This window comes from Arvicanthis niloticus, chromosome 4 (assembly GCF_011762505.2).
Source record: "Arvicanthis niloticus isolate mArvNil1 chromosome 4, mArvNil1.pat.X, whole genome shotgun sequence".
Classification (NCBI taxonomy): Eukaryota; Metazoa; Chordata; class Mammalia; order Rodentia; family Muridae; genus Arvicanthis; species Arvicanthis niloticus.
The window spans coordinates 105,086,490-105,114,394 of NC_047661.1; the positions used below are offsets into that span (position 1 = coordinate 105,086,490).

The following is a 27,905-nucleotide window of genomic DNA, read 5'->3' on the forward strand; positions in this document are numbered from 1 at the left end:
TTGTCAGATGGTTTCTGACAAACTATCTGTAAACTCCGAAGTGACATTTAGCATTTACTGACTTAAACACACAGCATTATCTTGTGTGTGGTAATGTAATGGGTTTGAAGCCTACCAGAGACTCAAAATAAACATTTTCAACCTCGTGACAAATATCTGGGAATAGGCACGTACATAATTCAACTTCTAAATAAGTTTCCCTAGACAATAGTCTGACACATGGGGTCAGTTTGTGTAAACCAAGAAAAGGCTTGTAACTCACAGCATCCTTCTTACTGTTGCCTGACTTATAAGAAAGGGTGCAGACACTTAGATCTTGACAAAGAAAATTTTAAAAGTGGGTTTATAATCCCACTGTTACAAAATTGTGATGAGAGAATTCACTAGAATTCATTATAGCATTGGCAGCAAGAAGTATGGCCTTTATTCAAAAATAGAGAAGTCAGAAGTTTGGAGACTGGAGAGAGCTCAGTAGTCAAGGATACCGGATGTTCAAACAAGAGGACTGGACTTCAGATCCCAAACATGCGGAACGGCTCATAACTCCAGCTCCAAGGGACCTGGTGACATCCTAGGGCACCTCCACATACATGTGCATAGACTCACAAGGCATAGACTCACAAAGGTACACATAAACACATGGGCAATCTTGTGTATGCACACACACACACACACACACACAAATAATACTTTAAAAAATTCAAAGTTTCAAAGATGTTTTGAATTTAAACAAAGTCCATTAGGATTACAGGGCAGGAGGTAGATGCATGCTTTTAAACGTCCAGTCAATGGCTTAACACGAGATCATTGTGTCTAACTTTTTTCTTGGGAAGAACATAATAAACCCCTAAACAGAAAAAAAATGATTAGTGACTTCTGTGTTATACACATTCACATCCTGGTCTATTCAAAGCAGAAGTGTGGATACTGGGCTCTGAAATACTAAATGATACATTGTTCCCAGGGAGAAAGGATCCTAATCTTCACCTGATACAAGTGACAATATGACTCCAGAGGGAGCAATGAAGGGATGCAAAGACTAATGGGGTCTAAGTCCTGAAGGCGTTTATAGATTAACTCTGACAGGAGGCAATATATCTCTTCCCAGGAGGCCTCGATATAGTGAGCTGAGAAGTGGGGTCCTTATTTATGAGCACACTGGATCTTTCCCGTTGTAATAAATCCATTTGTAACTTTAAGTGAAACATTTTGTTTAACAGGAAACTGAACATGAGTGCAAATAATTCAATCCAAGCTGCTATGTGTGCAGCCCACTTGTTTATACTCCCCCCCCTCCAAAAGTTTATCTTGTTCTGACATCACAATGGGAAAACAGTGTCCATCTATAAAAAGCACTTTGCACTCTTAAACCTCCATGTTCCACCTGAGGGGAGACGAATCAGAGGAATGGTTGGCAGCAAGGCTACAGAGCTGGCTCATTTCTGGCTGTTTTATATACAATGTCTTCCTGCATCAAATTTCATTTGAAGCCGATGGGTTAGAAAATAGTATATTTTCTAATAGTAAATAATATGCACAATCTTTTATAATGTTTTTTAGTGCAACGCGCCTAGATTTTTATGTGGGCGCTGGGGATTCAAAATCAGGCCCTCATGCTTGTGCAGGGAGCATTCTGACTTAGTAAGCCACCACGACCCTCCATTCTAAAATTATATTGGTTTTTTCTGGTCCCTGATTTTGGTAGTAAACAGCCTTGGACGTCAGCCTGTGCCTGTTCACCTACAAAACACAGTTCCTGCTTCATCCAGTTCTGCAGTTCAACCCACTCTGTGCATGCTTGGAGTATCAGTCTGTGTATGACAAACAACACATTGTATTTCAATCAGAGCCCAACTGCCTCCAGCCCTGCCACAGAACGCTCTGGGATTCCCGTTTGCAAGGTCCCGTTAGTGTGTGCTTGGAATCACACGGGGATTTAATATTATCTTAAGCAAAATACAAACAAAGGTCAAATGCACAAAATAAACATACCATCTACTTCAAAGCTCTCTATAAAGCAAATGAGCATGGTTTCCCCAGAAGCATACTGCCTAGTGACACTGTCCTGGGATATCAGAGGCTGTAACTGAATGAGCAGAGGAGTCAGGCTTTCTCTGACTCCAATGTATGCATTTCTGCAGGAAAACAAAACAGAATGGAGAAAAAAAATCACAAAAACAAAACAAAATTAAAAAGAGAGAGAAATCCTTAACAACTGAAAACAAAAATTATGAACTGTGAAAAGGAAAAAATCTCCCATTTTATCTCCCTTTAACAGGATTTTTTTTTTCAAATATGGACAAGCCTTGTAGTGATCAGAACGAGGAGGGATTTTGTACTGTCTTCACATTTTCAATATATAATTTGCTGTCTCAGGCAAAGGGAAGAAGGGACAACTGCCAGCAGCTAACTACTTCCTGTGGTGTAGATACTGTGCTGTCCACCTCAGACTCACAACTGTGAGATATGGGCTTCATCCCCACTCTAGAGATGAGAAAATTGAGGGTCAGGAAGGTTAAGTTGCCAAGGTCATACACGCTAAAGGGGCTGTATTCAGAATCTCAAAGTCACTTTGATCCCAAGTGTGTTTTCAAAGCCATTTGCCTACCAGCCTATGGCCACAAACCTGAATATTTCAAAAATATATCAATACCCAAAAAGACAGGATCCACTGAAGTTCTTTGAATTGGTCTCAGGCTTGCACTAAAATCCCTCTCTATACACACTCTTTCCACTTTACGGGTGAATCAATTTCTACCTACCTTGGTCTTAATAAAAGTAATCAAATCCCATCATCCCCTGTGTCTATACTAAAAAGAGACAGTTGAAAAGTCAGGAGACTAATTCAATGGGACAGTCCTACCGTTTTTACACTGAAAGATAATTGCTCACAACTGAATTCTCTCTAGACCTCTACTCCGATAATTCAAGCCACAACAGCATCCCTGTCAGACTCTCTCAAAGGGTGGGGGCATCCTGTCCCCTAACAGATAATTACCGATGAGTTACTGCCTCTTGCTAGGATTTCTCTCCTTCGATTTCACCTCTTATAAAAGAAGAAACTTTAAAGATTAGGTTTTTTTTTCCTTCTTTTTCTTCTCCCCCGCCCCCCAAAGCTGGGTACACCAACTGGCATGGGCTGTATTAAAATCAGGGAAAAGCTCAGTCAAAAAGCCTTTCGGAAGGCAGACGTTCTTGTTAATATGCACCAACATGAAAGGCTTTCTTTTCATCCTATACAACTACAGTGTGTGTAAATTGCAGGGGGCTCATTGGCGTAAATCTCGGCTGCGACCTCTGAGGTAAACTGGATTTACATTACTTTCTGACAAGAATTAAATGAAGGCCTTGTGGATATATGAACAGCCTTCTCGGCTGCAACAGATGGGCATGAATGTGTTCCCTAGGAAAACTATCAGTAACATCTGTGTCCTCCGAATTCTGGTGGTCTCAGCCAATTAACAGGGGGTGGGGGAGGTGGGGGGTTGGGAGGCCACCGCACAGCCCCCAAGCCAAAACCCAGGCAGAAGTGTTTGTGTTTGGAGATGGGATCAGGCTGGCCTGCGGCCTCGAGGTTAGCACTTCATTGTCACTATTCAAAATGGGGAATGTGGCTTACAAGCTATTTGTATACCACAGTGAGGATAATATGATTTTTCTCATTTGACCGGAGGAGATGCCCCTCTCTTGCAGCTGATATCATATTTCGGCGCAATCTCTTTGAGAGTGTTTACTTTTGTCTCCTCCTAGGCAGGCTGAGGGTGTTGCTGTCTGCCAGCTTCTGTCGCTCATTTACATGTCACGGAGCAGGTGAACTCTGGCTGCCTCAGAGATGCAGAGACCAGTCCCAAAAATAACGTTTCTCTTTAGACCAGGCTACCTTTCTCCTTCTCTCACCGATTTCACAAGGAAAGCAAAATTAAGGTTTCCGAGTTTAACTGACGTCGATAGAAATGACACCAGAGTCCTTCTATCATCATCAGAGGGACCGATGAGTGGCGGTTGGTGACACAGAGCTGTGGATCCTGAATCCTGTCTCCCTGAGCAGACCTTAGAGGTCAATCTCTTGTGTCTACGAGAGGGAGACGGAACGCTGGAGAACCAGAGAGGAACTATGGTTCCTCCTCAGCCCTTCTCCTTGTCTTCACATCTCAGTCTACTTGTCCAAAGCAGGGAAGGAGACCGGGGTTGAGGAGCTAAAGAGACTGGGGCTGAAGATGGGTGCAACATGGGCTTGCTCCGTGTTGGCTGCAATCAGGAGAGGCTGTTCCGGGGCATAAGCCCTGTGCCTTCTGGCCCAGCATTAACAACACAGCTTGAGATCCCAGGCTCCCAAATCTGAATTCTGGTTGTAACATTGACTGGGTGTGAGAAATGGGAACGTTACTTGGGCTTTCTGAACCTCAATTTCCTTATGGGTAAACTTGAGCTAACCACAGTATCTCCCTCTTAGTCAGGATGAACCACGGAACACAGGGAAATAGTGTCTGGTGCTGTTAAGGGAACCCTGGAACGCGGGGCAGCGCTTAAGGCTTCTCTGGCGTCAAACTGGGTTTTCAAGACAAGACATGCAGTTTTGGAAATTCAGGAAACTGATTTTCCAAAAGAAGCATTTTCCATTACTTTTAGAGGCCTAAAGACATGTTTTAACCACCCACGATAAACATTTTTTAAAATTTATTCCATGTATAGGATTGCTCTGTTTTCATGCACACCAGAAGAGGGCACCCGATCTCATTACAGATGGTTGTGAGCCTCCATGTGGGTGCTAAGAATTGAACTCAGGACCTCTGGAAAAGCATCCAGTAAATGTTAGCCAATATGAGACCCTAGGATTGACCTCCATCATTGGGAGAAGAAATTACATATTTTCCTTAATCATAAGACTTTGAAATTATGACTTGCCAAAATTACCTTACTAACCATCAAAACTACCTGGGTATTCTGAAATTGTGAGGAATAGTGTACTCGGGACGAGAAAGCTGGGAGTAAGCTGTTTGAACTTTTCTTCAGTGCAGGATTGAACACCGGTGCTGTGCTTGGTCAGAAACGGATTGTTCTATGTGAAGTTTTTGAAGTGGATGGTTCATTGTGATATTTCTCATGGGGCCTATTTCCCCCTCGATTCTGGGTGTTTAAAACATGTAACTGTGACTCAGAACAGTGAGCACAAAAGGAAGTGCAGAGAGGCAACATATCCAGAAGGAGGGCCTGCTCCCCAAGTAAAGAATGTTCCTCACCTTGAAGCATTTGCTCTCCCCTCTCTAATATTTTACTTTGAAATTCTTCTTGAATTATGAAAAATTTAAATACACAGTAAAGTTCAAAGAATAATGAAGTCTAATTACCCTGTGCATAACATTTTGCCACATATGCTTATTTATATATGTCTGCACGCATGTGTGTAGATTTGAACTATTTGAAAGTAAGTTAAAGATACCGCAAAACGTTCTTCTTAAACCATTCTGATTATTTCTTCCATGAATAATATGACACTTTTTTGCATTAAAGGTGCTTTTAGTACTTCTTTGAGAACATCATGCAAAGTATTTTGACCACATCACCCCCTTGCTCCTCCCGGAGGCCCTCCCAGATCCGCCCTGAGCAGATCTTTTAAAGTACACTTTCATGTTTATCCGTAGACATTTTTATCCTCTTACTTTCTGCCTTGTATAATCTTCCATCCATACAATTACGGGAACTTAAGCAAGCTAACCTTCAGCTCAGGGGAAGAGTGTTCCCGGTGGAGGCCAAACTCTTCATCAACAAAGGAGTCTCCCCATCCCTGCACAGTCCCTGTGAGCTGGCTTTCCAAATCATGGGCACAGTGAGGTGTGGAGCGAGATGACCGCTGGCACGAGTTCAGTATAGAATTTTTTTTTTCCTTATTGAGCTGCAATATCAAACCTTGTTCTGTCTTATCTGCTGGGACTGGTATCACTAAGAGCACTGGCAAGCAGGAGTGGGGCACTGTTGCTCAGAGACTCAGAAGAGAGTTGAAACAAAAGCACCTGTTGTTTGGTTCTTATAATGACCTTAGTAGTGGCCAGTTGGCGACAGCCCCCGACTCCTCCTTAGGCCCTTCCCAACACTGTGCCTCATACATCCTTACTGGATGTAAAAGGAGAATAATTGAGGAGAAGATCAATAAATTTAAAAGCTCTTTAAGGAAAGACATAATGAATTTGGTACAGCACATATTTTTAGATCAAAGATGCCTTTGAAGTGGCAAAGCCCTGACCCTCGGGAAGCACTTCCTCTCTCTCGCCCACAGTGCTTGTTGTCAAATAAAATGGAAGTTAAGGAAATTATCTTTATCTGAAAATGGCCAAAAGAAGCCATCACCTAGTGACAGCCTTGTCACAAGTGACAATTGGGGAAATTGTCAGGAAGGGAAGGCCTAACAAGCAGAGGAGTGGGCTCGCTGTTTGCACTAATCTGGCCATGCAGCCCCCACACACAATCCCAGTCAGCTTGCTGTGTGAAACAGCTAAGGCTTTGTCAGAGCTAACAGGGAGTGGAGAGTGCATTCTTTCATGAATATGTATCACCGTCCCTCTGTGTCCATAGACAAACCCTTCAAAACTTTGATAAACACACACACACACACACACACACACACACACACACACACACACACACACATCATTTCTAACCAACAAAAAGCCAAGGGACTCTAAGCTCCTCAGTCAAGTGCAGTGAAATGATCATAGCTAATGAAAGCTCACGCATTAGAAATGGAGCCGGGGCACCGGGCTCCGTGTGTTTGCCGGGTCTGTATTTCCCAGCCATTTCAAGAATTCTTCATGGGGTTTTCAATCTCCGGGAGCCCTGTGCTGTGCGTGTTTGCAAAGATGATGTACGTGGCTACGTGGCTTGTAATCATACTTTAGTAATGAATTCACCCAAGAGGTCCTGAAACTGAATTACCAAATTGAAAGAAACGGATGTGTCTTCAGCCAAGCACATAGCCACCTTTAAGAAACTGCAAATCTCAAATCTGAAAGGGTAGAGACACAGTCTGGGGAGTTATGATATAGCACTTCCCAATACTGAGCAGAAGGACACTAGGCAGGCAAAAAGGAGAATCATGAAAAAATTCTAAGGTGAAGTTGGGCGAGAATGTGCTCTCTGTTAGCCTTTGTGTTCCTAATGTATTTCTTTTTTTAAAAAATCCACATCATAGCTATTAATTTCTGCAAGGATAAATTATTTCATCTCGGGCAGATAGACATAGTTAAATTATTTTTGAATGACTGTCTATAAACAGGCTTTGATTTTCAGCTTACACTAGAGTTGAATTTATCTTAAATCTGACTTAGATATATTTAACTTTATCTTTTATCTAAGCAGATATATAAGGTGAAAAACTAGTCCTTCTGATATGATCAAGTTTGGTTTCCCACTGTGGGAGGGACAAAGCTGATTTGGAGGGGATTTGATATTACGAAATGTTTGCCTTACACATTACCATTTCATTAGCATATTCGGCTCTACATGAAATCCAGCTTTGAATGCTCTCAGCACGCTGGGCTAATCCTCTTTAAAGAGCTACAGGCGATATTACATGTGGCCACAGCGGCAGCCATGCCTTCGCTGCCTCACTTTGAAGACCATGAACAGAGTCCTCTTGTGCGGCTGTCTGTACGGCCTCATAAACCCGCTGCTTTCTGTGCTGTGAGACCCTTCTGTTTGCTTCAAGGAGAATTACGAGGCCGAAATCCACGCCGCATTCTGAAGGCTGCACAGCACTTGAAGCGGAGATATTATGCTGCCTTCACTTTCCCCTAAGTGTCCATCCACACTCTTTTCAACTAAGATTAAAATGAACTAGATCCAAGTATTTTGGGTCCTTTGATTAGGATCAAGTGCTAACCACATCTTCTAACTAGGGAATCTGCTCCTGAATAAATAGGAGAGCCAGGCTTAGTGACGTCACCGGCCTCTCTCCCTGGACTCCCAGCTTTACTGGATAGCATTAAACTTTTATGCAGTTTGTAGGTAGCTCGCTTTCCCACAAGACAGCTGAGCTGACAACAGCCAGGTAAGCAGCTGATAAATAACGCAGGGACCGGAAGCGAACAAACAGAACAAACTAGAAACTGTACAACGTTGCAGAAAATACGTGAGTTTCTTTGTTTGCTTATTTGTTATTTGTTGAGATGAAAGCAAAGAAAGAAGGCTGGTAAGATGGATGAGCAAAAGGTGTTTGCTGCCAAACCTGAGGACTAGAGTGGAAGGGAAAAACAGATTTTCACAGGATGTCCTCTGACTTCCACGTGGGCACGCGCAAGTGTGCGTGCGCATGCGCACATACACATCCCTCATATACACATACACATACCACATATAACCACTCACCACACAGACACATACATGCACACACACTACATACCTTACATATACACACACTATACATACCATACACACACTTCACATACACACACACACCATATAGACCACACACACACACACACACACACACACACACACGCTCACACACAAATTCACAAGATGCTCCCTTAATATTTAGACTATATAAAAACAAGATAGTCCTATATCACAAATAAGTCTGGCTGTGTTTTCCTTATTTTTGATAACACATCAATATATAATTGGTTATAAAATCATTAGTTTGCAATTTTGAAAATTACTGCGCAAAAACTGATACCAAAGGTCTGTTATACTAATCACATGATTTTTCCTTCAAGTCCACCCTGTAAATCCTATGAGTGCAGCAGAAGTGACCCTTCGATTTCCATGCTAAACGGCGTAGTTGGTTATGAGCCCCCACCCTCAGCATCACAGTCACCTCTAGGCCCAGGAAACTCAGAACTAGATTTTGTGCTCAGTTCCAAGCGCTTCTGACGGGGACAGCCTTATATAAAATATTTGACTCTGACTCTTCATTCTTCCCCGTGGTTCAGTAGTTCTAAACACATCTATCTGTGTCTTCCAGCGATCGGGATTTTAAAGTACATGAAGCTTGCTGGGTGTGGTGGCAGGCACCTTTACTTCCAGCACTCAGTGGGCAGAGGCAGGCTGATTTCTGAGTTTGAGTGCAGCCTAGTCTACAGCATGAGTTCCTGGACAGCCAGGGCAGGCACACACACACACACACACACACACACACACACGTATGCAACTGGTTTCTATAGAGAAACATTCTATCTAGAGAAAACAAACAAACAAAAAGCATATGCAACTTCAAGCACGTTTTTCCAATAGAACTCTCTATTGAATGTGGCCACTTGCTTTATAAGCACATGCCAGGGAGCACAGGAAAGCAGTCTGGACTAAGATTAAACAGAGCCACTGTCAGGTACACACTTGTCATCCACTCCGCCAAGGTGACCATGAGGCAGGAGCATTGATAACTATATTACTGATCTTTGAGCCCACTTTGCACCTTGAGAAATGCACCAGAAACTCAGCCTTGTGTCTGCCATCTCCTTGCTAGTAGATTTAATCACTTCCTGCAGTGAGGCCCACTCCAGAGGTTCTGTGATAGAGTCCCACATAGCAAGGGCCCAGCTCTCCTGAGTCTGGGCTGCTCGAAAGCCATCAGCCAGCGTTTCCAAGGGTCTCGTTCTCTCAGGCTTTGGCCTGATGACATGTTTGTATCAACTTCCTCTCACACAGCATAAGAAATGAATAGTTGACCATCTATTCAAGAAACATTACTCAAAAAAAAAAAATGGCCACAGAAGATAGTTATATTTAACAATTTTAAAAGGACATAAAATTCACTAATAAAAATTATTTTTAAAGTACATCTCTACAATGTTATATAAATATATATGTATATATGTATACATGTGTTTAAAATATGCAACTAGTGGACTTTATTAAAATTTAATACTAGAGCAGGCTCAACGAAAATTTTATGAGTTCACAAGAGGAAAGAAATCTGGACTCATGTGTAAAAGCATTATGATATTAATTAAAATTTTATAATTAAGTCAGTTGGAAATCTCAATACCCCCTAGACACCATCCTACCATTTTTCAATACATTTCTGAACTAAACACGACAACCAAACTCTATTCAGATGAAAAGCCATAGCTTGCCTCGTAGTCTCTAATAGAGAAAGTGAAGAAGTTGGAATCAGCCTTCGTTGGGAAGCAGCAGAAAGAGAACCACAGGCAACAGCCAGGGGAGTGAGTGGACATGACCACAAACAACGACGTAAAGCAATAGACAAACAAAACTACCATGGGCTAGAACATACCTCTTCGGTGGTGTTCTAGCCTAGCATGCAGGAAGTCCAGGGCTGGCCCTCAATAAACAGGATGGTGAAGCATGTTTGCAGTCTCAGTACTCAGAGATGGAGGCAGGAGGACCAAAGGCTCCAAGTCATCCTGGGCTACACAGCCTGTCCGAGGGGGGTCAGCCTCAGCTACATGAGACCATATTTGGGGGGGCGGGGATACTATGAAAAAAATCTAATTACAAAACTATTAAAATCTCATGAAGTATATGTTTGTTTTTAGGAAGAATTTGAGAGATTATTAAAACTTACTGAAGAAGAAAAATAACCTGCGTTCTAATGAAGAATTCGTTTGTCGTTTTTTGAGTTGCTGCGATGTGTTATTTTTCAAGCTATTTAGATCACACATTTTTTTTTCCTGCTTCTGTGACAAAATAACTCAACAAAAGCAAGCTGGGAGACAAAGCATCTTCTGACTCGCAGTTCAAGACTTAACTCAGTGTGGTGGGGAAGTAGAGGCACCGGGAGCTGGAAGTCGCTGCTTAAGCTGCATGCACAGTCAAGAACCAGAAAGTAATGCATGCTTGCTAGAGCTCAGTCTGCCCTCTCCATGGATACAGTCTTGGATCCTCTGCCAGGGGGTGGTCTTGCCTACATTTAAGATGCGTCCCCTCACAGCAATTAATGTAATCAGGATAATCCTCATCAGGTGTGCCCAGAGGTTCTTTGGAGCCTGACAAATTGACAGTGAACACCAACCATCACAGGTGTCCATGATAACTCAGGTTGCATTCAGCAGTGACCCACGCTTAATGAAGTCAAGATGCTAGAAATTTAGTAGAATGTAGAACACACACACACACACACACACACACACACACACACACACACACACTGGATGTTTTTTAGAATGGTCTGTTCTTTCAGCCCTTTACTAATGCACTACACTACCATCCTATATCTTCCCACCATCACCCCATCACCATAAAGCAAGATGGCAGCTGAGCCTTTGAATCTGGAATGGACAAACGCTGTTACTGTAATACACTGCAGACACACTCTCTTTGGAATTAAGAGGCTATCAAAGAGGTAGGAGCCAAGAGACCGCCTGAACTCAGACAGGGCTGTGCAGTGGCAGAGTCAGGTCAATAGTCAGAGTGGTTTGAGTGGCAGGGATTTTCTGTGTTAACCACTAAGGTCTACTCGAGCCAAAAGTCCCCACCTGGCAGATAGAAGTGCGTGCAACTTGTGTGAACACAGAGAAGATCTAGAACCTCTTACTTTCTTCCAGAGCTGATGCAGTGGACATACTGGGTATCCCTAAGGAAGTAGCTTGGAGAGTTATGTGCTGATTTTCTGGGGTGAGTGTAAAGTGAAAAAAAAACCCACAACAGTGAGATCTGTTAGCTATTATTAGCTATTCCTACACAATCCAGCTAGACTAAAGACATGAGGAAGGCTGGGATGTAGAGCTCAGTGAGGCACTGGCCTAGTATGCTCAAGCCCAGAACCTTATTTTAAGGGGGTTGGTCAGTAAATGGAGGTAGGGGCCAAATCCACCCCAAAGTGGTCATTCCAGCTTCAGGCTGTGTTTATTTTCCAAATCCAGATGTGGACTTACAGGTGGCCTGTCTAGATAGAGCTGCTGCATCGGCTACCGGCCAGTGCTTTACGTCACTTAACACGGGAGGGCCCTGAGCATCTCGCTTTTCTTCTAGACCTTTGACATCTCTAAAATCATGGCCCTGGTGATAATAACTCAGCGAGCATGCTAGCAGGAAGTGTGTCAAGTCCAGACGATGCATTGATATATGTCAGGATCAGAGAGGAGCCCCACAAACGATCTGAAATTTACAAATCCACCTGTTAGGTGAGTCTAGAGATCTGAGATATGTGTTGGGCAAGATAGTTCACATGCAGTTTGGGGAGGAAACAGGTATAGCGGTTTGGTGAGTTTCTACCAAAATGATATAGGCAGACTGATACTGAACAGCTCTTGCTATCTGTTCACTAAACCACAAGCTTTGTGCATGCGAGGAAGACCCGCAAACAAAGTTAGTTCAGGTTAAAGGATAAACCACTTAGATGTTGTGAGGAAGGAAACACAGCGTGCACACAAAATTTGTGGTGGGCCTGGGGATCTATGGAGCTAACACAATTCTGATATAAAGTAACCTAGTACAGCCCTAAGAGTTGTGAGTAAACCCCTATCTCCTTGAAAAACAACTGCTTCTCTTGAGAAAAATCCAGTGGTGTCTGTAACTGGGCCCTGATAGGTCCGGTCTTGGGCAGTGAACTGCTATTCATAGAAGCTGAGAGCCCCCCCCCCCCGTGAATGAGATGACCTTTGACATAGTAGCTCTACAACATCACACCGAGTGACATATACAAGCCCAGACTTTAGTAGGCACAAAGTAGTTTCTTAGATATTGCCTTGAATTTCCATGGCACCCAATCTTATAACAATGTCACTTCTGCCCACATATACAGCCTCTTGGAGACTGATTTTTGGTCAGAGAAAATCTTAGACTGATTTTTTCTGGTGATCGTACATGAAATATCTTCCATAAGTAAATTAATACTGCATAAAAGCATTTTCTAGTACTGTCGGTGAACGGTAAGTGAGGCTACTTTCCCAGTGATGGGAATTTCGACCCATTAATCCAATTGTATGTTTTGCCCCAAAGGAAACCTACTCACAGTGCTGATTCATACCAATGAACCCCTAAGCTTTGATAGGATAAAGAAGCTGGAGAGAAGAAGACTGGTGGCAAGAAGGGTTTGGGGAGAGGTATACAGCCCCTTATCTTCCTTGGCAAGAAGACTAAATTTAACAGAGTTCTCACTGGAGGTGGAGGGAGTGTAACGTAGTGTCAACTAAGGGCTGCATGTTGGTTTCCCGAACATTCCACCACCGAGTGAAAGTCACACTTTATACCTTGTGATTTGGTAAATTCTAAGTCCAGCTCGATGATCCGTTACAAAATCATGAACTATTGCCAGTGTTCACACTTTCTTGCTCGTGCAGTGGTGTGTAGTTTCGAACGTGAATTCCATTCCCCGCCCCACTGATGTCTGCTTACATGGGCTAAACTACTGCTTATTAACTCTAGTCCAGGGTGGCATATATATAGCGCTCACAGGACTGCTTCTTATTCCTCTTCTTTAAGTATTTTATTAGTAAATTCTTGCTAGAGACAATTTCTAAGAGGGTGTGTGCATCTCTGACAAAGGGTCACTCTTCCTCGGCAAGTTGCTGAGAGCTGCTGTGTGCTCCTGCATGCTTCCCTTTTAACTTGTTTGTCAGAGAGCTCGGGGCTTCTAGTCATTCCTGTCGTGTGGATTTGTTGACTTCCTCTCCCAGGGTACTAGTTTCTTCCTAAATAGCTTACTGTACACGTTTCTTTTCCTCTTGTGTTCATGCATGTGTGGTGTTCATGCCTGTGTGTGGGCATACCGGTGCGTGTCTGCTGCTGCTCCCCACCTGACTCATCAAGGCAGGGTCTCTCAGTTGAACTTGGAGCTCACCCACTCCGCTAGTCCAGCTAGTAAGCTTGCTCTGCCTTGTCTCTATCTTCTGAGAGCTGGATACGTGGGTGGCGGCTGTGCCCACCATGCTATTTATGTGGGGTCTGTTTATGAGGATCTGAACACAGGTCCTCACACTTGGGCAGCAAATACTTTAAATATGGAGCCATCTCCCCAGCCCCTACCACCCAAGCCATGACATGAGTGTCTCCTCCACTTATTGAAGTATATTTTAATAGTGCATGCCATGCTAATTCCTCTATACCAGTACTTACCTACGTAATTACTGCATAAGCAAATAAATAAGCCTCGCCTTTAGCAAGACCGTCCATCCCTCACTTGATGGCGCTGCCACACAACAGCTTGTTTAGTCTTTTGTTTTGTCTTTTTGTTTTTTGAGACAGGGTTTCTCTGTGTAGCCCCGGCTGTCCTAGAACTCACCCTGTAGACCAGGCTGGCCTCGAACTCAGAAATCCGCCTGCCTCTGCCTCCCAAGTGCTGGGAATAAAGGCGTGCACCACCATTGCAAGGCTTGTTTAACTAGTCTTTACTGAGTGCTTGCTATAGGTAGACATTGCAGGCTCTGCACGTATGTGTGTGTCCTTGGCTGGATACCCCACAGTCCACTCTAGGGCCTCTACTTGGGAGTGACATGGACATTACTTCTACTTGGATTGTCAGTAAGAGCCGGATTCTTAAAATTCCTCTCAACCACCTCTCCTTCCTGTCTGTTTTTCACTGATGGCATTTTAAAATCCAATCTTTAATAAAAACAAAAAACAAAAAAACAACAACAACAAAAAAAACGTCTCTTTCATTTGAATCTGTGTATGTACATGTGTGTCAGGGTATATTCACAGATTTGAATCTGTGTATGTACATGTGTGTCAGGGTATATTCACAGATCTGAATCTGTGTATGTATGTGTGTGTCAGGGTATGTTCAGGGGAGTGTAGGTGCCTGTGGAAGCCAAAGGTATCAGATCTCCTGGTGCTGGAGTCACAGGTTGTATGCTGTCTAAAGTGGGTGCTGAGGACAAATGCTGGGTCATTTGTAAGGTCGGTGCAGGCTCTCAACTGCTGATCTTTCTCTCTAGTCCCACACCCACCAAAATCCATTCTGGCATAGCATTATTTCCAAATTGTTCCGGAAGTTTCTGGGTTTGCCATATTGTAGGTGAACTGTAACCTCATGATTTAAAAGCTGTCTGCAAACCAATGCCACCTCAATGCTGAGAGCTAAGGATTCTACGTTGAAGACATGAAACTCACTGATTTAGGAAAGGACAGTGCTCTAAGTAAGCAAACATGAAGGTCGCCGGAGACATGCTGGGGAAAAGTCACCACATGCTCTGTTCTAACTCAGCTTCTTGAGCATCTGATGTGAAAAAAAATGAATTGAATTAAATACATTTTACTTATTTATTTCTATATCTGAGGAATAATATTGTTTAATATTGGGTATATTGGGTATATCCATAAGCACCCTATTCCCTCTCTTATCGTATACAAGTGCAAGGATTTATTCTTCCACCCGTATAGCCTCTTCCAGGGTACATGCCAGACAGAAGCAGAGACAGATAATTAACGCACTGTTGTGTGGTCTGCAGAAGCACGCATTGGTGGGAAGCCCAGTGTGTGTGTGTGGGGGGGGGGAGGCGTGATAACTACAGCCCTGTGATAAATGGCTGGGCAGACGGACCATGGAAGCCTAGAGATGTCCCTTCACCTGACCCACAAGCCAAGAGGCTCTTTGGAAACAGTGACCCTGATTCGTAATGCAGTAAAAGGTCACCCATCTATCATGTTGGGGGAGTTGCTGGGCTTTCCTAGCTGAAAGGACCAACAAAACATCTCAGGCCACTGCAAGGACATGCACAGTTTGGAAAATCATGCTGGCTCCCCCCAACAAACTCACAAATATTTCTTTGTGGCTTGAGATGGTAAAAATTCTACCTTACCCCGAGATAGAATTTGTAAGTGAGAAAAATGTTTTCCAAGTAGAACAATTAGATTGTTTGAGAGTGTTAAAGACACAGATTCCTTAGGAGTGCTGAACACCCGGTGTGTCACTCGGGAAAGCTCTATCAGCCAGCAAAAAAATGATGCCAATAAAGCATGGTAATTAGTCTCTAAAGGGTTACCTTGGGGAGTCAGAAGAACAAACATTCAACAGTGGCCCCGAGCAAGCACCGGCAGCATGCGTAATTATTTATCTACATAAAAAGGTACAGACACTGTGGAGACAGCTTGGATTTGGGTTACTCAGTACCGGTGAGGCTGCTGCCGTCAAAGCTGCTTACAGTCTCTGCTTGACTGTAACCTCAGACACTGCAGCCTCAGACACTGTAACCTCAGACACTGCAGCCAGTGTGGACTCTCAGCCAGATCTTTCCTCCCAGCCCCTCAACAGTGTTTGTCACAGAGTAAAATCCCTTCCCCGGACAGATGAATGGTCTCTTCAGAGAAGGTTCGCTCTAAGGAATCCTTTTGTTGTAGAACCACAAGCCTACAACCAACCTTTACTGATGTAAAAGTTTTATTTAGTGCCTTTCATCCTTTCTGTTTCTTCATTTTCTCTTTCTTTCTTTCTTTCTTTCTTTCTTTCTTTCTTCTCTCTCTCTTTCTCTCTCTCCCCTCCCCCTGCTTCTCTTTCTTTTCCTTTCTCTATTTCTTTTCTTTCTTTCTTTCTTTCTTTCTTTCTTTCTTTCTTTCTTTCTTTCTTTCTTCAAAACACAAATCCCAGCTTTTTGCTCCAGGAGGCTGGCACTGCTCAGTGTTTCCATTATCCAAGCTCGCCATCTGCAGGTCACACGGTTGACAAACTGCTTTTGAGGTCTACAGAAGATGGAGCCTCAGAGTTTATACATGGCTGCTTACACAGAAAGTTTATTCTCTCTTTCTTATTTATTTACCTATGACTGATGAGTGTTTACCTTGTCGCTGCTGTCTTGTTAGACACGTATTGTGCCCCTTTTTATTCCTACTGTTTAGGGAGTTATGTCAGAACGGCAGTCGTGAGGAAGCTGAACCATAAGATTCAGTGCTGCTGTTTCTCAACTTAAATCAATTTGATTTTTCTTTTGACCAACAGAAAAATCTTCTTTATTAGTATTTGCATCATAAAAGCATCAATAACTTACATAATACTCCCTGCTCCCCAGTACTGAGTACTCAGCTTTTTTCACTGGACTAAGAAATTATAAAAGAGGTTTTGTCTTAAGAAAACAGAAATGAGCTTGGATGCAAACAGAACATTTGTTTCCCCAGGACAGAGGGCAGGATACAATAATGACTGATGATTTACAGGCAACCCAAGAGTTCTTCCTAGAGAGCCAGGTACCCTTAACCTCAGAGAAGGAAACCTGGCCATTAGGTAGCAGGAATGGGTAAGGCTTAGAATAGAGGGCTTGGGGTTGAAATAGATGTTCTGGACACAATCTGAGAAGGGGGATGAAAGAGCAGAGGTGTGTGACAGAGAAGCCAGCTGAGGATCACCCATAACCAGTCAGAGCCAACTGGGGACTGTCTCCAATTTGACCTCATCTGCTCAGTCAATCCAAGTCCAGGAAATGACCTGACAGAAAGAACAAGGGACAGAACAAGTCTAAGGGACTGGTAAAAACACAAGTAACCCACATGGTCAGCAAAATGTAGGCAGACTCGGCAGACTGGCAGTTAGGGAGGGCAAAGAAGATGCCTGTAAACACAGGGGACAGAAGGGCTTAGGGCAGGGGTTGGAATCAGGGCTTTGAGATGAGTGACTGAAGAAAAGGTTGTCCAGCTATGGTTATGTTAGTGACACCTGACTTGGAGTTGAATCATGCTGACAGTCATGGGGAGGTGGGGGTGGGGACTTGGGGTGTTTTACAGCTCTGTAAGCTGGCAAAGGTGTTGCAACAATTACTTCCCGATTTTCAAGAATTTGCCCCTTGTCCATTCATTCTCGATAGATAGATAGATAGATAGATAGATAGATAGATAGATGATAGATAGATACATAGATAGATAGATAGATACATAGATAGATAGATAGATAGATAGATAGATAGATAGATAGATGTAATCATCATCCTCAGTCTTAACAGAAATCTCGACAAATGCTACTTTGTCACACTACGGTATTTCATAAGATTTTTCTTAAATTTTAGCAAATGTGTTTCTGGAATTGAAACACACACACACACACACACACACACACACACACACACACTCCTTAAAATCAACAGCTGAGAATTACCTGCACTGACTGTAATCTTAGTGCCCAGGAGTTAGAAGCGGGAGGATCAGGAGTCCAACCCAATCCACTCAACACCAAAAGCTAACTTAAAATAGCTTCTCCTTGAATCCTCTTTCAATTTCACTTCACTTTCAACATCAACTCTGACTTGGAGCACTTCAGTAGACTGGCTTCCTTTTTTTTCTCATTAAAAAAAATTCTCTCAACTATAACTAGAAAATTATTCAGTTCTATTAAATATTTTTCTTCCTCAAAACAATATAATTTTCTAAGACAGCAAAGAAATAACCTGTCTTGTTTCCTTCTGTGGACCTAATAGTAGTATGTCTTGATATTAGTATTAGTTTCTAGTACTTCTGAGACAAGCCCACCATTGCTGTTCAGTGTTTGCAAAGCTGTGTGGGCTCTAATGGGAAACCACTGTAAGGCTGCTGCTCTGCCTGTCTCACTGTTCATAAGTTGGAAACATTCCCTTTTGTTTTTCAAGAACATCTGCAATGTTCCAAGAAAATAAAGATGCTTTTTGTTATTTTTCAACTATTATAGTCTCTCTCTATACTTCCAACAAGACACCAAATCTTAATTTTAAGTCATTCTCTAACCCTTTTCTACTTGCAAAATTTTCAGAATATCTCAGTCCTCATCTGTATTTAACAGAAATCTCCACAGATGCTACTTCATCACACTATGGCATTTCATAAGATTTCCTTAAATTTCAGCACTTGTGTTTCTGGAATTAAAAGTGAGTCCATTCTGAGTACTACCTAGGATGTCAGCACAGGCTATTTGTGCCTTCCCCATTACCCTTTGAGTTCCTGTTTGAAAACCGGTTTCAGAGCTGCTTAAATCCATTCTTCTTCCTAGAGTACCACTGCCGCCCTCTGGTGGTGGAGCATAAGCGCATACACTTCAATTCTTGACAACCCAAAGAAAATGCTATGAGGCATTAAAGTATCCTTGTATATTATATATTAAACAGCTGGGTTTAGCATGACCTGCCATTTGTGTAGGTTCTGCAATATTGAACCTGACCTTAGTGCCCTGGAAATATGTCCTTTATACCTGCTTTCTAGCAACAGCAGCAGCAGCAGCACTAGTAATATAAGTAGTATAAATAAATGGACTTTAGCACATTTCTCAAACTTTTAAAAATTTTATCTATTCATTTATATACAAGTACTCTGTCTGCATGTACACCTGCGCCCCAGAAGAGGACATCAGATCCCTTTTATAGATGGTCATGAGCTACTTTGTGGCTGATGGGAATTGACCTCGGGACCTCTGGAAGAATAGCTAGTTCTCTTAACCACTGAGCCATCTCACCAGCCCCTAGCATGATATTTCTTACACATATCATTGCACCTTGCCCATATTCACCCCACCCCCTTGCCCATTTGCTTTTTTTATGCTTTGCTTCCAACTCTGTGACAGGATTTGACACCACCTTCTACCAGAAGTTAATCATCTACCTGCCTCCCAGGAGACAGCGCCTCCTGCTGGTGAAGCAGCATCCTACAGGTTCTCTTCTGTATCTCCCTGCCTAATCTTGTGCCCAGCACTGAAGAAGCTCAATGCAGGGCTGTGAGTAGGTAAATGGATGGAGTGTGTTCTCTCCATCTTAATCTAGTGACATCATCAGCTTTTCTCTCAGGCTTGTCATTGCCTCTAATAGAGGGAATCTATGGCCAAACATGATATTTGTGTTCACTTTACAGCCAGTTGTCTTCTAAGAGCGTAAAGAAACCCCCAGTAGCGAAGCAAAAGCTGACAGTAGACCCCGAGTGCTGACAGCAGATGACCTTGAAGTTGTCTCCTGGCCTTGCAATGAGATGGTCCAGTTTTCTGCAGTGACATTTAATGTCATCAATATCTATTTGTTACATATTGTTAAATGTAGCCATTTATGTGGTGGTACTAAGGAGTGAACTTAAGCATCAGGCTTGATAGGCAAGTGCTGTGCTCCTAAAGCTATCCTCCCAAGCCTCGTTTAACTGGCATCTAAATGGGACTAACACTACTATTCCCTCGATTTATACAAAAATCACAAATGAGAGAGAAAACTCATGACACGTTTGGATGTGCATTCAATTTTTTGAATTACTTAGTATTTATTTCCTCCAAAAGCAAAAGCTCTGTGTAATACATGTTCTCTGGGTATAAAAAGATCAGTAAATACTTGTTGAGTAGGTAAATAAATTTCAGAATCACTGTAACTACTCAAACTTAATACAGGTCTATACTTTAATAAAATTTTTGCATTCTTTTCTTCTTGGTGTAAATTCTGTACACTAAAACTGATGTGTTACCAATCTGATTTCTCTCCTGTAGCATCTAGACCCTGTGATTTGAAATAAAATATTTACAAGCCTTCCATTTTTCGTTCAATTGTGTACTATGTAGTGCTTAATCATTGAAAAATATGCTTTTGTATTGTTGTTTGAATTGCAATAAATATGTAGTGAATGTAATAGTAAACACAATGTAAGATACTATAAATTTTATATGTAAATATATAGTAAACACAATGTCAAATATAAATAGTATATGTAAATATATAGTAAACACAAATTTCTTCTTATGTAGTGAAAGCAGCTATTTTTTAAGTAAATGAAAGGGAGGAAGATAAATATGAATCACGATATATGTGGATGAAAATGACACAGCAAAATGCATCCTTTTGTATGTTAACTTAAATTTAAAACATGAAAAAATTATTGAGAGCACCGATACTCTTATGAAATAAAAAAAAAAAACTCACCAAAACCACTCACATAAAAAGTGAAGTATCCTTGAATGAACACCTAAAACAATCTTTTAAAAGAAAGATAAAATTAGAAGCCTCATACTTCCTAATTTTAAAGCTGGCTATAGCAGCTGCCCAGATGACTGAGGGGTGCGAGCCCTGGCTGCTCTTTCAGATGTCCTGACTCAGACCCCAGCATACGCCTGCATGGCTCCTCACGGCAGTGTGTGACTCCAGTTACAGAGGATCTGACATCCTTTTCTGGCCTTCTGGGGCAACTGCATGCTCTTGGTGCACAATCATACACATGGGCAGAACATTCATACACATAAAATAATAAAATAAATAAAACTTACCACAGAGCTATTGCAATAAAAAATTATAACATACAAATGTTCAGACAAAGGAGAGGCTGCAGAGCAGACCACCATACGTGTGGTGAAGCGATTTCAACAAGTGTGATGTAAACATTTAGGGAGAAAAGTACAATTCTTTTTCTGTAAATGATGTTGGGGAAAATAGATGACCACACGGCAAAAAAAAAAAAAAAAAAAAAAGTTAGATCTTTACCTTTTTACCCCCAAATGATGCAAAGGCTCAAATGTAGGAACTAAAATTACAAAACTCTTAGGGAAAAAAAACATAGGAGTGGAGCTTTGTGACCTTAGACTTGTAAATCACTGCATGGGTGAGACATCAAAAGCACAAGCGATAGAAGAAAAGGAAAGATTCAAAATTAAAACCATCTGTGTGCCAAAAGATACTATCAGCAGAATGGAGACTTGCAAAAATGGGAATGATGTTTATAAGTCATATCTCTGCTAAGGAGTTAATATCCATAATATATAAAGAGCACCTACTGTTCAATAACACACAAGAAAAATAACCTAATTTTAAAATACTGGGTAAGTCTTTAAATAGACATGGAAGATACACAAATGAACAAAAATACAAAATGATCCTCATGGCCATTAACCATTACAGAAATCTAAACCCAAACCACAGTGAGATATCTCACACCCATTAGGGATATCTACTATGAGGAGAAAAGTCACAAGTGTTGGGGAGGAAGTGGAGAAGTTGGAACCCTTGTATTCCTTAAGAAAATTACCATCTGATCTAACAATCCTACTTGTGAATATGAACCTCCAAAGAATTGAAAGCAGTGTCTCAAAGATGCCGCTGTATAATCGTGACATATCAATCATGTTTGCAATAGCCAAAAGGTAGAAGCAACGTATACATTCACAGATCATCAGCAGATAGCTCAAATTTGTACATACATACATACATACATACATACATACATACATACAATGAGCATGAAAAGGAAGGACCCATGCTACAGCACTGGCAAATGTAGGTGTCTTGTACTGAGTGAAAGAAACAAATCCCAACGGGACAGAGGCCTCAATCAATGACTCCATGTTTCCTGCTCATGGATGTGACCACTGCTGTTCTAAAGAGCAGATGCAAGCACCTGAAGGGACACACCCTGTACCCTGTGCAAAGAACCCAGCTGGGAGTCCATGCGAGCTCTGCTGCTTCTGCTTCGATATGTCTCTATGAATGATGCATTCTACTTACAATGATCGGGGCAACCAGCTCATTCACAGTTCGATACTTTGTTTCATGAATGTGCAGTTCCCATCTGAAAGGCTTTTTCTTACCCACCGTTATTGAGGAATAGCTGTGTTAAGACACTGTGGAACTTCTGCCACGTGTTGCATAATAGTAACACTTTTTTCCCTCTTGTCTTTTACTCTGACTTCTGTTTTTATATACTGTAGCTACCTGGAAAGAGAACACACTGTATGTTCCCAGATTTCTGAGAGGGAAATAAGTCACAAAAGTCTTCAAGAGTCATAATGATTCTTGTTTTGTTTTGTTTTGTTTTGTTTTAACTATAGACTTTTAAAACATTGTATTCTCGGGCTGGAGAGATGACTCTGTAGTTAGGCGCACCTGCTGCTCTTACAGAGTCCAACACCCAGATAGCAGCTTATAACTATCCATAACTGTAGCTGCAGGGATCCAACATCCTCTTCTGACATCCTCCAGTCCCAGGCACAGGTGTGGCACACATGCATATGTGTACACATAAAAATAAAATAAATAAATCTAAAAAATTAAAACACTGTATTCTTACAAAGCAAAAACTATTATCACGGAAAGTTTGGCATAAAAAGAAAGAAAGAAAAGAAGACTTAATTATGGTTCCACCAAGAGATAATCATCACAAATCTTTTATATCCTTATCTCTCAGCATAGCTACAATAGTTATAGTGAGGATTTATAAAGTATAACTTTAATGTAATACTCCCTGGTTGAGGGTACCCAAGCAGTCTGATTTAAAATGCCCCGGTGTGTTTAGAAACGATACTTTGCATTTCGTTGCTATTTCTTCTCATTTGTGTTCTTGTTAAGGACTTGGGTGACTTTGGCATCTACCAACTTCTATCTTTCTTTCAGATTTTCTTTAAAACTTGTCATCTCTCCCCCGACACACACACACACACACACACACACACACACACACACACACACACACCCTGCCTGGCTCTGGAATAGATTCTTTGCATCCTAATCCAGAGCCTGCATGGCTGCTGGTGGTGGGGTGGGAGTGAGTGGGTAAGGCCAGGACCAGTGTTAGAAGGGGAAAGAAGCCTCCCATCCTGGGAAATGTCTGGTCTGGAGGGAATGCCAGCTCTGATAGAGCAGATGCAGACAACTGACAAAGCAGTGTAAGTGACTGGGCTTGCAGGTGGCCTGTGCACACGAGGAAGAGGAACAGAGTGGTGCTAACAGCCAGTAAGAAGGAAATCCCTTCTGGTTCTTGAGCAAGTGCTACTCATAAGAGTGCCTCATATGCTGGTGGTTAAGAGCACCAACTGCTCTTCAGGAGGTCAGGAGTTCAAATCCCAGCAACCACATGGTGGCTCACAATTATCCATAATAAAATCTGATGCCCTCATATGGGTGTCTGAAGATAGTCACAGTGTACTTTTGGCCAGAGCGAGCGGGGGCTGGAGCAAGCGGGGGCCAGAGCAAGAGGGAGAAGGGAAGGGGGAAATAAAAAGAGCGCCTCACTCATAAAATTGAGTCGGTATTGAACAAGACAAAGCGTGTGCAATTTGTAGTAGAAAGTCTGACCCATAGGACGTAGTCAACAAGCATGTCTCAATGAACGGTGCGTTCTATTTACAATGATCACAGCAATCTTCTCACTCATCGCTTGATTCTTTCCCCTTCTATTTCTCAAAGTAAACAGTCAACTGTGGTTCACAATATTCAATGGAAACTTCCAAAAAGAAGTGGCAAACACGGTTTTAAATGACATGTTCTTGTGAGAAATGCAATGAAATCTGTGCCTCTTTGTCCTACCTGGGGACATTGAATCATTTCATTGACCAGTGGGCAGTGACAGAGTAGAAAACCTGAATTCTACCTCTGTCCTCCATGGACATGTATGAGTGTTTACAGACATGCATGCACACACACGTGAGTACACACATTTACACACACATGTGCACACACATGCACTTACACACATGTGCACACACATGCATGAATGCACACACTCAAAGCATCAGTTGAATGATAGTAGTCGGTTGATAGCACTGATTACAATTTTTGTAAATTTAACATGTATTAATAACCCTTTCTGAAAAGTTAGCGAGAACCTAGAGGTCTTATCAGACGCAATACCAAACAAATAACAGACAAAGAGGAGGAAGGTTTTTTTTTATATATATATTTATGGGTATGGAAGAGTAAAATTGAGAGCTATGGTGTATCTTAGTAACGCTAACTCCAGGATCTGACTCAGAAAGTAAGTGGGGTTAGGGGTAAAGAAACATTCAAGAGTCGAAAAGCTCACGACCCAAAGGAAGTATTGTCTAGAGACAAGGGGAAAGAGCAGAGGTGGCTTGGGGAAGTAACATTGGCATCAGTGCCTATGTCCTTCATGAGGTTGGTCCTGAGATCATCTGCTTGGACGTAACATGATGAATGGTCATATTACTGAGTGGAAATACACTGGGAGAGATGTTCAGTCTCTCTATAGACAGAGGCTGTCGTCCACACAGCACGAAGTCAGAGTGCCGACAGTTTCTCTCATGGCTGCTGAGAGGCCCTGACAAACTACCCCCACAGCTCAACATCCTCATGCCCGTCTCTCTTACCCACCAGAGAAGGAGAGGGGATAGAAAGCCTGGACACAGAAGAGTTATTAAAGCCATAAGCAGCAACTCACACAAAAATAATCACCAAGCCTGACTCAGTATTAAAGCCACCAGCAACTCATACAGAAATAGCCATCAAGTCTGATTCATCAGTGCCCCTCACAGTGCCCCCTGTCTTTATAATTATTGGAGGATGTGACTCAGAGAGAAAATTTCCCTTGATACGGTTACTTTGGAAAATGACAGCCTGCAGTGTCTGAACTTTAAGTATAGGCTATGTTAACGAAATACCATGAGGAAAGAAAAGAAACCATGCTAAAGTTCTAAAATGTTTATATATATCACATATGAAAGATACGGTGAGGCAGGATTTTCTTGCCATTTGACAGATGCTGGATGCTTATGTATCAATGGGAGGCTCTGCAGTAAACAGACTAACTGGGTCAGGGGAGATCCTAAGCGGGGCTTCCCCGAGCGAGGCAAAGACACACTCTGGGATGCAAGATATGACAATTAAATATAGACACAATATTAACTCTCACAAATGAATGTGTCCAGGTTATGGAGGTCAGACAAAGAGTCTGACTAGGGTGCTGTTGGCACACATAGCAGGCAAAGTTTCTATTCCTACCCTTTTTTCCCTGTCTACAAACTAACATTAAGTAGACTTCAGTGAAAACTATGAAGGGATCACGGTGCAGACAGACAGACAGACAGACAGACACAAGAAACGTCAACTACAGGTTGAAGGCTCCGAACTTGAGAATCTGAAATCCAAAAGGAAACAGAACTCTGAAGGTTTTTGAGCCCTGACTTAATGTCACAAGTGCAAAACGCCATATCTGAGCTCATGGTATATACAAGTCTATAAAATTACCTTCAGGTTATGCGTATACATGGAAGAAATAGAAGTGGATTTTGTTAGTTGACTGTCTTTGCCAAAAATATCTTATTCTGTATATGTAACTTCAAACTGCAAAATACTTCAAGTGCAAGTATTTCAAATCAGGGACATTCAATGTGTGGCCGTGTTTTTCGGCTCTCTGCCCCTCCCCCTCCCTACACAGCCCACATGGAGGTCAGAGGACATGTGAGAATGGTATCTCTCCGCCCACCATGCAGGCACCAGGGACTGAACCCAGGTCATCAGGCTTGATTACAAGTACTTTTTCCCACAGAGCCATATCTTCAGAACTAACCATAAGATGTTTAATACATGTTAAACTAAGAATGTAATCTAACGCTTTAGTGGGAAGGGTGTCATGTAAAATCGGTAGGATGGGTATTATACTTTGGGGACAGAGTGACTCAGTTTGCAGTTGACTCACTAATGCTCTCAATGTTCAGGAACATTAAGGACAAAGTAAGGTGCATGGAGACACGTGCAGACTTGACCAGAAACAACAAATAAGTAGACAGAGGAAATTTTGAAATATTTTTTAGCTATGAGGTCTCAGCCAGGAAAAAGTCAATATTGGCATTTTTAGGAGTATTAGAGGCACAATTTTTTTTTAAGAAAAAGAAGCAAGTATTAGGAAGGAGGTGACGTTGTGCTGTGACATAAAATTCGCTCATTTGCTCCTGCCTTTGTGCTGGTACCCGATCTAAATACTAACAACTTCAGAGATTTTAATATTTGACTTTCCAGGCTAGAGTACTACTTTCAAATGTTAAAAAAATTTTAATGAAAGGGCCATTTTACCTAGACACGCAAAGAAATTTTATTTTTTTATACATGCTTTCTTTTTAACCATATCTTGTCCACACCTAGAATTTCCATCCTTCCTTCCCAAGTGTGTAGAGTGACATCCATGCAGCTGTGTCCTGGCGAGAAATCACCGACTCCATCATACAAGGAAGCTTGTATGATGGCTCCAAACCCAGTTTCAAATAAGTAATCCCCACAATCCTCTAATGCCCTCATCAAACACTGATTTTGTGAGCAATAAGGATAGCAGGTCTGACAAGTTCTGTGACTAAGTGCATTGCTATTAATACTTATATTTTTAAAAAAGGGTTCATATTATTCCCCTCCACACCAACTGAAGCCTACTATTTTGTAGGAAGCCCTTCCTCTGCTCTCTTCTCCCCCTGTCCCTTCTGAGGAACTTCTAGAACTTCCTTAGGGCTCCAGAGTTACTTAACAGCAATAGAGTTAGAGGTGGCGCGGGCTACTGAGTCCACAGCAATCACTTTGAGGAAACTCTGCCGCCCCCATCCTGCGAGCATCTGCACCGCACCTCCTGCAAGTTCTCATTTGAAAGCTGATACTCACTTTTATGCCAGAGAAGGGGAGAAACACTTAAGAGCAGCAGCCTGACTCGGAAGATCTTTAATTCCGGCACAACCTCCCGGAAACACAGCGTTTCTCCTCAACCGCTTCTGTTTCAGGAAACGGGAATCTAAAAAGAAAGCCCTTCCTTGCTCAGAACGTGCTTGTGTAACACCACCACAGACACGCCCCGTTAGGGACTGCTGCGGGAAAGGTATTCTGGGAGTTGTGTTACTGAGTCTGGCACGGTCCACCAGGAAAACCCCAGCTTGATCTCCAGTGCAAATAAACATGTTTGATACACGTGCCTCTGCGACACCTAGTTCTCCTCTGTGCTCTAATTCTGAGATCGACCACAGAAAGGAGACAAGGAAAGCTTGTCTTTTGATGACATCAAAACAGTATCATCATGTTCCTGATTTCTCATTGGCCGTCTCTTCTTTCACTCTGGGATGACTCCACTCTGCCCTCGTCCAAATAAGGAGTTTCCCTGAACTTTCACAAGAAAAGGAACTTGTTTGAGGTCTGGTTTGTCTTTCAACGAGAAGCAAATGAAATCTGAGATTCAGGTTTTGACAAAAGCATGTCAAAAGTATGTGAAAAGATGTTAAAATGTTTATCAAAACACATTTTTATTAGAAAAGTGTTAAGAGGTCAACAATATTTTAACTTTCCTGATCCTTTCTAAGCCTGCTGTGCTGAAGCAGTTTAGAAAAAATAAAAATGGGT

The 27,905-nt window shown here is 42.1% G+C and overlaps 1 protein-coding gene across 3 annotated transcripts in view; it reads right to left on the reverse strand.

Annotated features, from left to right (window-relative positions):
• The window catches only part of Alpk1 (alpha kinase 1), a 102,072-nt gene extending 74,605 nt beyond the window's left edge, over nucleotides 1–27,467 (reverse strand). Inside the window, exon 1 of one of the 3 annotated variants that reach the window (XM_076933242.1) lies at nucleotides 27,180–27,467. The gene's annotated coding sequence lies outside the window, so the exon portion shown is untranslated. The remainder of the gene's footprint in view (nucleotides 1–27,179) is intronic. The other 2 variants (XM_076933241.1, XM_034501260.2) reach the window with 2 other exon arrangements.
• Between the last annotated feature and the right edge of the window lie 438 nt (nucleotides 27,468–27,905).